General features: G+C 40.2%; 1 long non-coding RNA gene across 2 annotated transcripts in view; it reads left to right on the plus strand.

Moving 5' to 3' along the window:
* Positions 1–13,836, plus strand: part of LOC112978750 (uncharacterized) — a 43,386-nt gene that overhangs the window by 10,541 nt on the left and 19,009 nt on the right. Inside the window, exons 2-3 of one of the 2 annotated variants that reach the window (XR_010385663.1) lie at positions 2,866–3,039; positions 10,181–10,270. This is a non-coding gene — a long non-coding RNA (uncharacterized LOC112978750). The remainder of the gene's footprint in view (positions 1–2,865; positions 3,040–10,180; positions 10,271–13,836) is intronic. The other variant, XR_010385664.1, reaches the window with a different exon arrangement.

Here is a 13,836-nt window from a genome sequence, read left to right on the forward strand (position 1 = left end):
GCTTCAGTTGTTTGTGGAAATTTCCATTGTAGCTGGAGAATAGAATTAAGATTGAATTCATTGGGGAAAGGAAAAGGGAATAGTGTATGGTAGCTAATGAAGTGTTAGTATATCACTCCTACTCATATTCCAGTCTTACTTGTATTTACTTAAGCACAAAAATAGCAATGGAAGTAATCCAAATAAGCTAGCTTTATATTTCCAAGAATGCTCATTCCACTCTTTGAGCTATCACACTGTTCAACTAGAAGCTATGTAAAACCAGGAATAATTCCTCTTTAAAAATAACTGAAAAGAGTTTCTTTAATGTGGAGTGAATAAATATTTTCAAAATAAAGATCCATCCTGAGATTAATGGTTGGGGTGCAGGACTGCGCCCCGTAAGAATTACCTAGTTGAAGAACGTGATTGCTTGTCTCTGGCACGCGTTATCCTTTACTGGAGAACGAGGAAGCACAGAGGAGGCCTTCCAGAGGCTTGTCTCCACTGAGAGAATTTTTCTCCCTGGGTCTCCCATGAACCAGACATGGTTCTGAGGTGTTTCCACATCTATTTCCCTTTCAGTTTGATTTGGTACCAGGTAAAGCAATGCCTAACCTGCAGTGAACATCAACCGACGCTTCAGTGCTGAGGCAGCAGAGGTTTTTAATGGGAAAAATAAAAATAAAAAGCAATCCTGTCATTATTAACAACAGGATAGCAGGCCAGAATGACATTGCTGCCAAGACACTGCCAGTCTCCTGGAAATGACGAGGAGAGACTTTCCCCCAGCAGAAAGTGGACTCCCTGTCTGTATGCCTGCATCATGGATAGGCATTTATCAGCCTTTTTTTCCAGGACAGGCTGGTGGCTTCGTCTGTCCTCAATTAGACCTTTCAAAGTTGGACTATAAGCCTGAAATAGTCACTATCGTCTCCTTCTACAGTCAGTAGAAAGAAGTGAGCGTCTCCAGAGGGCAATTCATCTCTTTCTAAGGCATATGCCTAAGATGAGTCATGTAAATCACTCTTATTTTTCTCCCTTGACTATAAAGGCAGCTAGCGTGACTAGCTCAAATGTTTAAACCTTCATAACTTTTAAACTTCTTCAGTTAGGTGAAATGAATCCCACATAAGGCGCATGTTACAGCAGACAGGAGACTTTTAGTGGGTTTGCGTCATGTAGGGGTAACATGACAGAACAGATTTCTGAAAATTTCGTAGTAGATTTGAGTCCCTAGCAGGATTAAATAGTCTCCCCTGGTTTCCAATATGAGCGTGAGCAGATAAAAATGAAAAAAAGTTTCACCTTTAAGCAATCTTCCTAGTATCGGCATTTGGGTTAATGACCAGTATCATTTGCCGATTGTTGCATTTTATTTCTTAATAGAAAGTGTTGCAGAGCCCAGTTTGCTTGCGTACATACTAATCAGTCTACAGAAAATGCTGATGACTTTCTTCCTGGGTTTGTATTAAGCAGTAGATGCAAATCTTATAAATGAGATGTGAACATCTTTGTGCAGTTTCTTCCCTTTCCAGCATGCGGGATTTTCTCCCCTCCTCCGATTCTAGTCCTCTCTTTGTTCAGGCAGTTTCTTTGTGTGGTTAATCTTCAACATGCTTCATCTGCTTTCCATTCTCCTGCCTGCAGCCTAAGGCAATTACCTCAACCCAGCTGGGATAAAGAAAGCAGAGATTCTTCTTTAACCAAGGGAATAGCTTAGTAATGATCACATTTCTTCTGAAATAAATGATTGTTTGTATAATATGAACCCTTGGGCCATAAAGTAGAGCTGGATAATGCAAAGAAAGGTCCTTCAGAAAAAAAGCAAGTGGTTTGTATTCTGTTTAATAAACAGCAGAGTATCCAAATATTTATACGTTGCTTATTATGTTGCTTTTCATCTTACTGAAAAGATCTTTAAAAGTCAACAGTTAGGTCCTATTTAGTGAAATGATCACATAAAATTAATGGTCTAAGAAATGTTGTTACTATATATGTAGATATTACTGTAACACCACAGCTCTTTCATGGCCATTGGGAAAGAATGGATACCAAGAGCACTTCAATGCTGGTACATAATCTTTTTCCTGGACAAGCCAGAGACTGCAGTTCAGGAGGGGCTGAAAAAACCTCAGAAAAGTTTGTTTGTTTTTTTTACCCTGCAGTATGTGTAAAGATTGACCAAAGGTGTCCAAATCCATTGTTCAGCATAGCAGTAGTTTGCCAGAAACGAGGTTTGTGTGTCTAGTAATCTGTGTCAGGAAGAGGAAGGTTTGAAAATGAGCAGAAGACTTAAGCTGTATAGTGAATGACTTGTGCAAATAAATAGCAATTGGCACTCTTCATTCTTTCTGATACTCACTTGAATTAATGCCTGAATATTAGTGCCTGATAAATTATAAAAGGATTTTCTTCTCTTACTCTTCCATGTTAAAATAATAAATGAATGAAGAGAAAGAGTTTATATTACAATCCTGTCATAATGTTTAAATTACCTTTAAATGATCCAGACTGGAAGCTATAAAAGGAAAGGGATCGGTTGCTAACTTTTGAAATATGACTCTTGAAAAGAGACTGAACTTTAGAATGGTAAGTTAGATCGATTTTCAGCATTCCAGGTCATGTCATGTGGAAGCAATTTGGTGGCCTAAATCTCAGAAGGGGGCCAAAGGCAGAGCACAAGTGGAGAGGATTGGTGTCTCTGGTAGTTAGATGCAACATGAAAAAATTCTCATTGTGAAAGTTATGTTCCATGTGATTTTCAATTAGCTGGCTTGTGTCCAGTGAAATAAGACCCCAAAAGTGACCTGCTTGTAGTTAAATGTCTGTAAGCACATATTTCTAAAAGATTTGTTCTATTATATTACATTTTAATCTGCACAGTCTTTAGCTGGAATGATACCCCCCCAAACATTTAATCCTGAGGACCCTTTCTGAGGATTTCTAATGGAGGAAACTGAGAAGGAATCACAGCTGGAGGAAACCAGACTACTGCATGAGGGAGGGAAATGGATGACAGATGAAGAAAGAGCAATTTTCATGACTTGTCAATATCAGGTAATCATAGTTTGATTCCTTCTTTGAGGTGCACAGGGTACTTGATTTTCTTTCAACTGAAGATGAGTGAGACCTTCCAAAAAGATGGCCCCATCATTCAGAAATGCCCAGTGGCTTCTACAAGAAATAGCCCCAGATTATATGATTGGTTGACTAGAGGTTCATCATGAAATTGCATCTGTTAACTTTGCTGAGTACGATCTGTTTCAACTCCAGCAAGCTGAACAGTGAGCTGAGGACATTGGTTTGTTCTCCTCTTAAAATATAGCTTAAAATGGAGAAGGTGGTTAGAGATAACTCAGTGGTTAGAGGATGTGTTTAGATGGAGTCTCAGCTTGCTTCTTTGGGGAATTCAAACCTCTGTCTTAGGAGAATGCCCAAACCATCACAAAAGTGCTCTTAATGTTGTGTAACTGCGTAGCTTCAGATGAAACATTTGATGAGAGGGTGTAATTGGGAATGTATCTTAGTAGCATCATGCTCAGAGCGCTGTTTCGGGAGCTGCAGTCTGTTCTCAGGTTCTCTTCCCTGTCCCAACACTCTCTATTTTATCCAGGGGCTCTCTGAAATAATAACAAAGTTATTTTATGATATGATCACTGGTATGGTTAGAAATGAAATACTGCATTTCTGATATCACTGATTGACAGATATTGATGGTCAGAGCAGAGCCTTGAGTATGATTTAAGGTTTGGGAAAAAAGCCGCAATGATTTCTAATGTTGGTGTCCAGGATCACAATCTATCCTGCTTATCAAAGAGAAGTTAAGAAGTGACTTGATTTACCCGGGGAAGTGGCATTTTGAGGAGTCTGGTTTTACATGTGTTCTGGCTGAGTTTATGAAATACCAGAAGTATAAATACTTGGTGTTTGTGGAATCGATAATTTGCCACTAGAGTGAAGTCTTGGGAGCAATGCAGAGATTACTCACATGGCTCCCGATCTGCTGGGAACACCTGTAAAGAATGGGAAGTGGAAACCGAAGAGAAAGTCTTTGTCTGCAGTTTCTCAAAGGGACTTAGGATTTGAAAATGATGGCATTTCAACATGGGGCTGAACAAAAAAAGGCCAACTCATGGTACAGCCTTTCAAAAACAGTGTGTCTAAAAAGCCGGAGAAGGCATTTACAAGCAACAAATATTTGGATAGGTGCAAAAACAGAGAGGAATGCTTTTGTAGTCTGAAGCTGGTGGATTAAACTGTGAGATCAGCCAAAGAAAAATGAAGTTTATTGCAGAGGAAGCACCCATTTTAGCTTCTCTAGTGATTCAGAGGAAAAGGTTGAAGTTACAAGAGAAATATCTGGAGGCTTCAGAGGCCCACAGTGAAAACAGAGAATTTAAGAGCGGTGAGGACATTGATTCAGGAAATACAAGGTCCTGTTATTTCCTTTGGGTTTGTGCATCACTGCTGTTAAAAAGTAAGGAGTGGCTATGTTTATAAACCTCTACAGACCATGTGTTGTCTCTCTTCAAGCTCGGTCTTGTACGCCTACACTGGCACTCTAGAAAGGGTGTATTTATACCCTAGGAAATCCAAGGAAACAGAACAGGCTTTGAGAGCAGGAATGCAAAGAGAGCGTAATATATACAAAGCTTGTACCCAGGAAGTGAGTTAAGGGGCTAACCATTTTTTGGGTTTATTCTGTCCTCACAAAGTGGAAGATCTCAGCGTGGTGAGATGCAAGCACGGTAATGTGGTAACAGTGTGGCTGAACAGAGCTCCCAGGTTTCAGGAGCAAAGCCGTCTTTGGCAGAGCCTTTAGTAGGCAAAAGTAGTGCGAAAACCAGCTTAAAGCTGGGAGTTGAAGCTAGACAAGCTCAGACTAGAAGTAAAGCCCAACATTTTGAGTCAAGGATAACTACAATCATAACAGGGATTGTAATGAAAATCACTGGGATTTTTCATCTTTGCAATTCTGGATGGTAAGAGTAATGTTTATCTAAAAGAGATGTGTTTTTTCAGTACAAGTGCTCTTTTCTTGCCTTAAATTCTGTAACTTTAGAACTAAAAGGAAGAAAATGATAGCACTGTGATTACCATTTGCTGATGCTCTGATTGCTGCTAATGAAATGCACAGTTTTTGACAAAAAAGCAATTTTCAAAATGAACTACCTTTTGCTCTAAAAGCCACATTTACTTTTTATTTGATTAACATCATCTGGAACAGCACAATCAGAATAATACTGTGTTGCTTATCCCATTGTTACTTGCTCTGCATGAGCAAGTAATTTCTGGTACTAAAGTCACAAGCAAGCTCCACAGGAAACAGGATAACAGAATTCATGTCATTAAAGAGTCTAGTGGAGAAGAATGAAAAAAATTCCAGTACTAGGGTTTTTCCCAAATGTGAGGAAATTATCACTTTGGGATAAGAGTCAATGCCTCAAAATAGTGTTAGCTTGCTGATAGGTGTACATGCATATGCTTTTGTATGCTGGTGGGGGGACAGGGTCATGTTTTAAAGATGACAACATCGGTTAACTTGTTTTAGGGTTTGAATGAATGTTTGCACACATTTTTTCCCACTGTTGAAAGCTATCTAGGCTATAACAAACCCATTTTGTCACAAGGTCTTCAAAATTATGAGTTTGTCTCTCTAAATTTGTTGACTGCTTTTCGGAAGTGCAAAGCAGGGACAACTTGCACCATCTGGCTCCCTTTTAACAAACCTACAAAGACAAAATCTTCATAAAGTATTTTTACCACCAGGTGGAACTGCATGACTTAGTAGATTAGGCAAGATGCTTACAGTAATCAACCCACTTATCCCTTAAGCATTCAGCACAACAATGTGGCTAGTATTAGTCTTGGAGGGACAGGGACAGCAAGTCCCTTGTGGGTACAGAAAGTAACCACACGCTGAAAAACAGTAGGGATGGGATTGCTACTCGGTCATGTTTGTCTTAACATTGGGCAACCTTGAACTGCATTTCCCCATCTGCCAGGGGAAAAAAATATATATAAACCAAGAGCTTTCTAATGTTGCAATATGCATAATAAGATGATGTCATGTTGGAGCCCTTCCACACTTTGCAAATCTGCCTCTTGGACACAGACAGCTGAACCCCTGTGCCTGAGGTTACAATGTGGTGTACTAGGCTGGAGAAGTTAACATAGGAAAATGAACTGCTCGGGGTTTCTAAAACCCTCTGCATTAAGTATGCAAGTTCCATTTCCCTCAAGTTCTAAACACTCCTTCAGCAAAACGACATGTTCCAGCATGTAGTGTTCAAAGCAAAGCCCTGACCCTACTGAAACCTATGGGAAGCCTGCCATGAAGGTCATTGCAGATGAGCCTGGGAGTCCTCATTAAAGAAGATGGGCTTGAATCCTGCTGTCTCTACACAGATTTTCTTTCTTCTTTGTTCCGGAAAAATGCACTTGATATTGATGAATTACTCAGCTTGTAAATCTATAAATAGGAAACAGATATTTGCCTACGATTTAAAAAGATGGTGCACTCTGTGTGTGTGTGTGTGTGTGTGTGTGTGTGTGTGTGTGTGATCTGAGAAACCAGAGCAGCAATTGAAGAGACACTCAATTCGTAGATCAGGTGCCCCACAGCTGTGGTGAGGCATGACCCAGTGTGTCCTCTTTTCTCCAGACTATGAGCCACTTGCACGTGCTGACCTACTTCTGAAAAGCGGCTGTTTAAAAATACGATAGAGAAACATAATCAAACGTGAAAGTGTATAGAGCAGTAGTTTTTGGGCTGTAGACTGCAAAACCATGGGGGACCTGTGTGTGCTCTTAAGGGGTCACAGAGAAGTGACAAAAGAAAGCAAATCTGCATATGCTGTACAACAATATGTGTATGGGAAATTGGTCCACCTCCCCGCTGGGAATCTTTCTGGAGTCCACATATTGGAAGGCTCTTGAAAACTACTGAACTAGAAGACTGAAGAAAGAGCTAAGACAAGAGGGCAAGGATGCAAAATGTATTGCACAAGTAATACTTCTAAGGCAGTGTGTTAAACCAGCCCAGAGAGCAAAAAAAAAAAAAAAAAGAAAAAAGAAAAAAAAAAAAAAGAAAAGAAAACCAAGTCTCTTCATATTTGGCAGGGCAGCCATAATTTTTTCAAAGCTATGTCCATGTGTCACAGCAAAAGTTGTCCTTTTCTAGCCTGGCAGGGTTATTATTATGGTGTTTTTTGGGTACTTCTGAAGAAAACAGCCCAGAAAATGTTTTGGCTCATTTCACGTATTATCACAACTGTAATTATACGCATGGTAGGGTTGCAAGTAATTATGCTTGGTTCTTTCTTTCTGTATGAATATACCCAGATCTTCCAGAAAGAGAGCCCTGGTTTTATGCAAGAGTGTAATTTCTTTGTAGGGAATGGAGCTTGTTTCTCCCGTCCGGCCTACCTGTTTCACTGTTCTCCTTCTTACACAGCAGACTGTAGCAATTACTGAGTCTTGAGGCAAGTCTGTCCGATACAGGCTGAACGCCGCAATTTATCCCATGCCTTGATTGTATTTGCAACGTATATTTTGGTGATGCTGATCTCTTCTTTTATGATTTATCTTAAAATAAATATGCAGGGTATTCGCAATATCATCTCTGCCGTGAGTTTACAGGCTTTCTAGTTGCCTTGTGAATAAACTGTTCCTTGATGTGACTTCGAATTCTGTCATCCTTTTCCTATGCATATGCAGGCAGAAGTAATTTCCATGTAAGGCCAGTCTTTTCCAGCTCTTTTTCTTATAAAGTGACCCACATTTCCTTTCAGAGTCACTTAAGCAGGTGCTGTAAAAGTTGGGGAAGGGCCACATCTATTTTGACTCAAGTGTTGTATTTTCTGGTGCACAGAGGCAATGTTTTGTTTTTGCAATAATACAAATGAAGTTCTGTGGGTGTAGAAGGTGTATTTTCGTATAGGCTAGATTCTGAACTGATTTGTGCTGGTATTGCTTTCCATTACTTTCTATTGATATGAAAAGTCAACAGATCCTGCAGGTGCCAATGGAGCTCCTGCTGGTGGGCAGCATGAATGCTAAGTAAAAAAGTGGGTGAAAAGCCATCCACCCAACATCCATCCACCCAAAAACCATCCCACCAGCAACATCACATTTTAAAGGGCTCAGGTAGTGATAGCAAGATACAGATTTCTAGATAGGACAGATCCAGGACAATTCTGTTTATGGGCAACCTCCTTATCTCACAGACCCTCTGAGAAAGGTGCCATATTTATTACTGTATTTGTACTGTATATTTGTACATGTAACTTTGGCATGCTCTGCAATGCAAACATTAACTGATGGTTGTTCAGTCTGCAGTGTTTGTTTTAAGGGGCCTGTTGTTTGTTCAGACAGATCAAGACCTCAGGGCTAAACACGTTGGCCTCAGATCCAAGACAGATGGGAGTGGGATAAAGACGGGCTTCATACCATTGCGTTCCTCCAATCTGGCTCCTTCCAGGCACACAGCTTAGATTTAACCTAGTATGCCCTACTGTTTGGGATCAAGACATGCTCTAGACAGCTGATCAATATTTCTTCACGCAATACAAGATCATCTAGAAAACTGAAAAACATGTAAATCTCCCTTTAAAAATTCTGTGAAATACTTGTGCATTTTCATTTTTATGAGACATAATGACTGACACTATGCATGAGCTGTAAAGTAATGAAATTACCATTACAGAAGTAAAAATGAAAATGGCACTTTCTTCATTATTTTTTCAGTTCCCACTCTGTGTGTGTCATCTTAGTCACATCTCTTTACCTCAGGGGCATCAGTGAGGTTTTAGAGACAATACTACTAGGAAAGAGTGAGTTGGTATTTTATTCAAGTCTGAAATACCATCAGTAATTTTAAGGTCCATGGTTGCTGATGATGTGCAGGGCAGAGCTTGACTTCCAAATAGTAGGCTGAAACTTTGAACCCCACCTTTCTTCCCACCATGTCCATTTGTTGTAGATAACATCACCGAGAGACAATACACATGGATCGCAGCGCTGCTTTTTAAAAAGGCACCTCTATAAACACATTTATTTTAGCTTTAGATGTGTCTGGAATTTTTCCTTGTCTCATTAAATGTCTTAGGCTCCCATGCTATGAACATTTAAGCCTGTGCTCACCTTTAGTGAAGCACATAGGTAAGGGTTTGCAGGAAGATATTGACAAACTGAAGCAGCCTGCAGTATGATTAGGGAGACTGGGCACGTGATGTCTGAGGAGAGCCTGAAGAAGTTAGGTTTTCTTAGCCTAGGGAAGAGAAGGTCAAGGAGTCTGCTTCTTGTCTTCCGCTACCTAAAGGGAGTAGAGAGAAGATGGAGTTAGACTCTTTCTGGAGGTAAGTTCAAGAGACAAAGTCACAAGTTTCAGCAAGGGAAATTGCTTTTGGATATAAAAAATAAAATCTTCAAAGGGAGAGTGGTCAAACATGGGTTACGGCATTTTCATCCTTGGAGCTGGACAAAGATGGAGACCACTGCAGCTGGACAAACTGATTTAACTTTGAAGTTGGCCCCATTTTGAGCAGACAGAGGTCCAGCAGACCCCTGTAGGTCTCTTCCAATCTAAACTATTCTATGGTTCTATGAGGACATATTTTCTTCTGTTGTATATAACATTTTTTGAAGCAACAGAATGCTAAACTTGAGGATTTCTGACTTTTTTCCCCCCAAGGTCCATTCATAGAGCTTCCCAAAATGCTGCAGAAAGAACAGATTCAGTGGCTTATATACTGCTAAAATAACCCTCAATTCATGGACACACAGTGCCTCAGGGCTACAGATCGTGTCCTTGATCCTTTTTTGTCATTAGAGCTGTATGTAGCCTGATTATGAGGGCAGCTTTCTACCTAACATCAGCTTTTTGCTCCTTTAATTATAAATAACTGAGAGAAAGTGAAAACGCTTTTCTTAAAAAAAAAACAAAAAAAACCCAAGTTTGAGTTATAACTCAAAAGATAAAATATGCAACCTAAGACGCCTAGAAAATGGAGATTCTAAACCAGGAACAGACCTAAATATACATTTGTAAAATAATCTGCACTGAAAGAAAAGTACTTGCAGGCAGAAGTAATTCACTTCAGAGTAAACTCTTGCTAAAGGCAATGTGTTTCGTGACCTCTTAAGTAGCTAAAACGAGAAATATAAATGACATTGTCGTGTATTCTTGTCCTCACAGGTCACCCATCCATGTCCTTAGGAAGACTTAATGAATGAAAGGGGAACCAGCCTGGACTCACGCTTCTGTTTCAATGGTCGGATGCTTTAAGTAAGTGGGATGCCTTATTTCGGGATTTTTTCCTAAATGTGAGCAGCTTGGGTGTTAGCTCTGAAATGACTGTGTTGATCAAGTATTCCTCAAAAGGTGAAACTGAGGCCAAGTTTTGGGACTACTCAGGCAACTGAGGGTAATGGACTACCTATTACTTATATTAAAGGCAGCAGGAAGAAAATGTCTCAGGTCCGGATAGTCAGCTAGAAGCCTCTGAGGTTGATACCTTTGGGGAAAAGGTATCTTTCCTATGAGCCATTTTGAAAGAACAGCTTCTTTTATGTAAACTCTGCACATTTAAAGGAATGAGCAAATGCCTGAACAAGACATTCACGGCACAGTTCTATTTTAAGAACTGCTTTAAAAAATTCTGCTTAAATTTAAAGAAAGAAAATGGAAAGATCTGTGTATCCGGAAAAACAGAATCATGTCCAGATGAGCAGAGGACATTGACAACTTATACAACCAAGCAACCTTCTTCCTCCAGCACAATAACCACACTACCCTGAATATTTCTCTGACTATCAGCTTTTCTCTTGGGAAGTCCAGTTTTTGAGAACAGGCTTCTAAATTAAGACCATCAATCTCTGCTGCATTTTTGTCTCAACTTAGCACTGAAGTTTTAAACTGAGGCTCTTCACAGCAGAGGTTGTCTGTGTTTTGTGTCTTGTGCAGAGCTGTAACAGGATGTCCGAATACACTTATTTGTGCACTTCAGTGTACATTTGACAAGCTCAAAGGCAAAAAAAGTGTTCATTAAGGCACTGCTAGGTGGAAATCAAACCCAGACTCTCTAGTGCGATTTTTTTTCAGTTCTGTTTGTAACAGAACTATGTAAAAGAGGTGTTTTCAACAGACGTTAGGGATGTGAAAATTTTTTCTTCTGTATTATGGTAGAAAGCAGTTCCTGGCTGCTGGAAAAGCCATTTTACCCAGGGGAAAAGGACAAGACATGAAACCCACTGTTACCAATAGGAATTTTAAGCATGGATAGAAAGGAAAATAGGATCTTTAATGTGAATTATTGTCAGATGCAGAAGTGTTTTGGTGATGAAATAGTGTTAGGCTGTCTGAAATGGAAAAACAGAAGATGTTTATCAGCCACATGCCTTTGTTGTTGCTGGTTTAGTTTGTGATTTCTTTAAGCTTTTTGGCATTCAGACTCTGAGGAGAGGGAAATTTTGCCTGAATACTGCTCTTGTATCCAGCATCTCCCTGTTGAGTTTATTCACATCTTATCTTTGTGAGAACTGGGGTGGAATTAAAATCGCAGTGAGCTCAGTGAGGAAAGAAATAGCAAGAGCAAATCTACCAAACCCAGCAATATTTTGCACATTAAGCAGCTGGTCTAACCATTTCAGAAGGTCGCATGGTCATTTCCACCCCTGGAGGGAGGAAAGAAATTCCCTGTAGAAATTAGAGAAATTGAATGTCTTCTCTGTGTTTCACATTTGGGAAGCTTTTCTGTGCGTGCTGTGGTTAAAGTCACAGCTGGGTTGGTGCAGCAAGGAAACGTACACAGCAGCACACCAGAGACTGCGTGTCTTACATTGGTCTTGCCTATGCCTGTCTTACAGCTGTGTACTCTGTTGCTTTACTGAAGATTAATCCTGGTTTGCAAAGGGTGAGATCAGGGTAAGGTCCTCTCAATGCAACTTAATATAATTTCTACAAAGAAAGAGCTGGACTCTTACGTTCCTGTGAGTCGTAAACTGGCTGTCACACGGAGAGCTCAGAATAGCAGACTCTTCTCTTGGGCCATGTGGTTGCTACTTCAATAAACCAGTTGGAGAAATAGGGCCAGGGAAAAAGCAGAAAAAGGCACAGAAAGTGGGGCTAATGCCTCCCTTTCTAGTCAGCTAAAGACTTTTTGATCTCGTCTTTGAAATCCCCAGTGTTGTACCCTTAAGGTCTGTGGTAAACGTCTGTTGAAACGTGGAAACCATTTCCCCTCCTAATTTACATCCTAATTTATAAAATCACTTGGTGTGAAAGTGCAATCTAGATGTCTGGGCTTGACAGCCCAGAATAAAGTGAAACTCCAGGTAAAGCAGAGTTCAAGCTTGGCATTAGTGGCAAAAGAATACACAGGAAGGGGTGAGGCAAAAAGCAAGCTTCGTACTGCATAGAGAAAAGGCAGATTTCAAATTAAAATGCTTACCAGGTGATTGGGACATTCTGTCTGGAAGTTTCAATAAACATGTCCACTGAAGAGTATCAGCTGTGTCTACAGTGGCTGGTGTGAAACAACGAAACATCTGTTCTAGATATGATTTCCACACAGAGGAAAACTTGGAGCCAAGACTAAGGGTCAAGAATGCTCTATATATGTATACGACATAAAACGTATTTCTCCAGTGTAAACATAGCTAATGTTCTGGTACTTTGATAACATCCCCTGCAGTGGAAGTACCACCTGGCGTGAGTTTGCAGTGACTTCACTCTTCATACACAAAAGTACAAAGTGTCCCCGTGCTGAATCAGTCTAGTTAAAAAAGACGACCCCCACCTACCCACCCACCCACAAACACAGGCATTTCTAGCTGGGCAGAAGTAGCTATACACTTAGCTTTGGACTCAGTTCAAAATAAAAACCACCAGAGCTGGCTCTTCACCCCATAAAACTTGTGACTATGATAACCACGATTTGGAGAAGCTAGGAGTAGAAATACTTCAATTTTTAAAGAACAAGCAATAAATTCATTCCCTTAAAAAGTATCAGTGCAAGTATAAACTGGTTAGTTGCAGTTAGTAGTAATTGTTAGTAACTGTTTGGTTTGTCTGAAAGTACAAGGAGAGACAGGCAATACTACGTGGATACACACACACTCACTATCCCACACGTTCTGTAGTATTTCAGGTTCTGTCTACCTTGTTTTGGGTTGGGTCAGTTATGTTTCTAAACTTGCCCTCCTGCCAGTCCTACATCCATCAACTTGGAAATAATGAGAAAGAATTAAATTTGTGGAAGGAAAGACAATACAATTTTATTTTTGCAGGCTTGCTAATGAATGTTTAGCCTGGCTAAAGTTCAGCCTGGCTCTGCCCAATGATATGCATCAAAATATTTTCGTAGCTAAAGTATATTAAACAAATTAACCAACCAAAATAAAAGGCTCGCAGTAGGACAATGCAATTTTCTAAGCAAGCTTTGTGTCAAGGTTGCAATAATGGTGTATCAGAGGAGGAGCACAAGAGAACAAAAATAACTGGGGGAGCCACGGAGCTATGGGGGATTGGAGAAAGAGCTGGCTAGTCAGTGGGAGACCATATGTCCTTGCATAGAGCCAAGACACAGCCTCGTGCTGTGGAAAGATGAAAAAGGATGAGGAAAGCTTGTCTAGATGAAAGGACACATGGACAGGGGAAAGCATGAGTCCTCAGAAAGTAAACCACAGATCATTTTGTCCCCTTTGCCTTTGAGGTGCATTAGGCCAAAAGGTTAATAGCTGAGGATGATGTGGGTGCAGAGCATTTGGAGGCTGCTCAGTCTTAGGTTATTCTACAGGACTATCTCACTAGGGAAAGCCGTAAATTGAGATGTTTCTGCCACCAATGACAAA

The sequence above is a fragment of the Dromaius novaehollandiae genome, chromosome W (genome assembly GCF_036370855.1).
Source record: "Dromaius novaehollandiae isolate bDroNov1 chromosome W, bDroNov1.hap1, whole genome shotgun sequence".
Taxonomy (NCBI): domain Eukaryota; kingdom Metazoa; phylum Chordata; class Aves; order Casuariiformes; family Dromaiidae; genus Dromaius; species Dromaius novaehollandiae.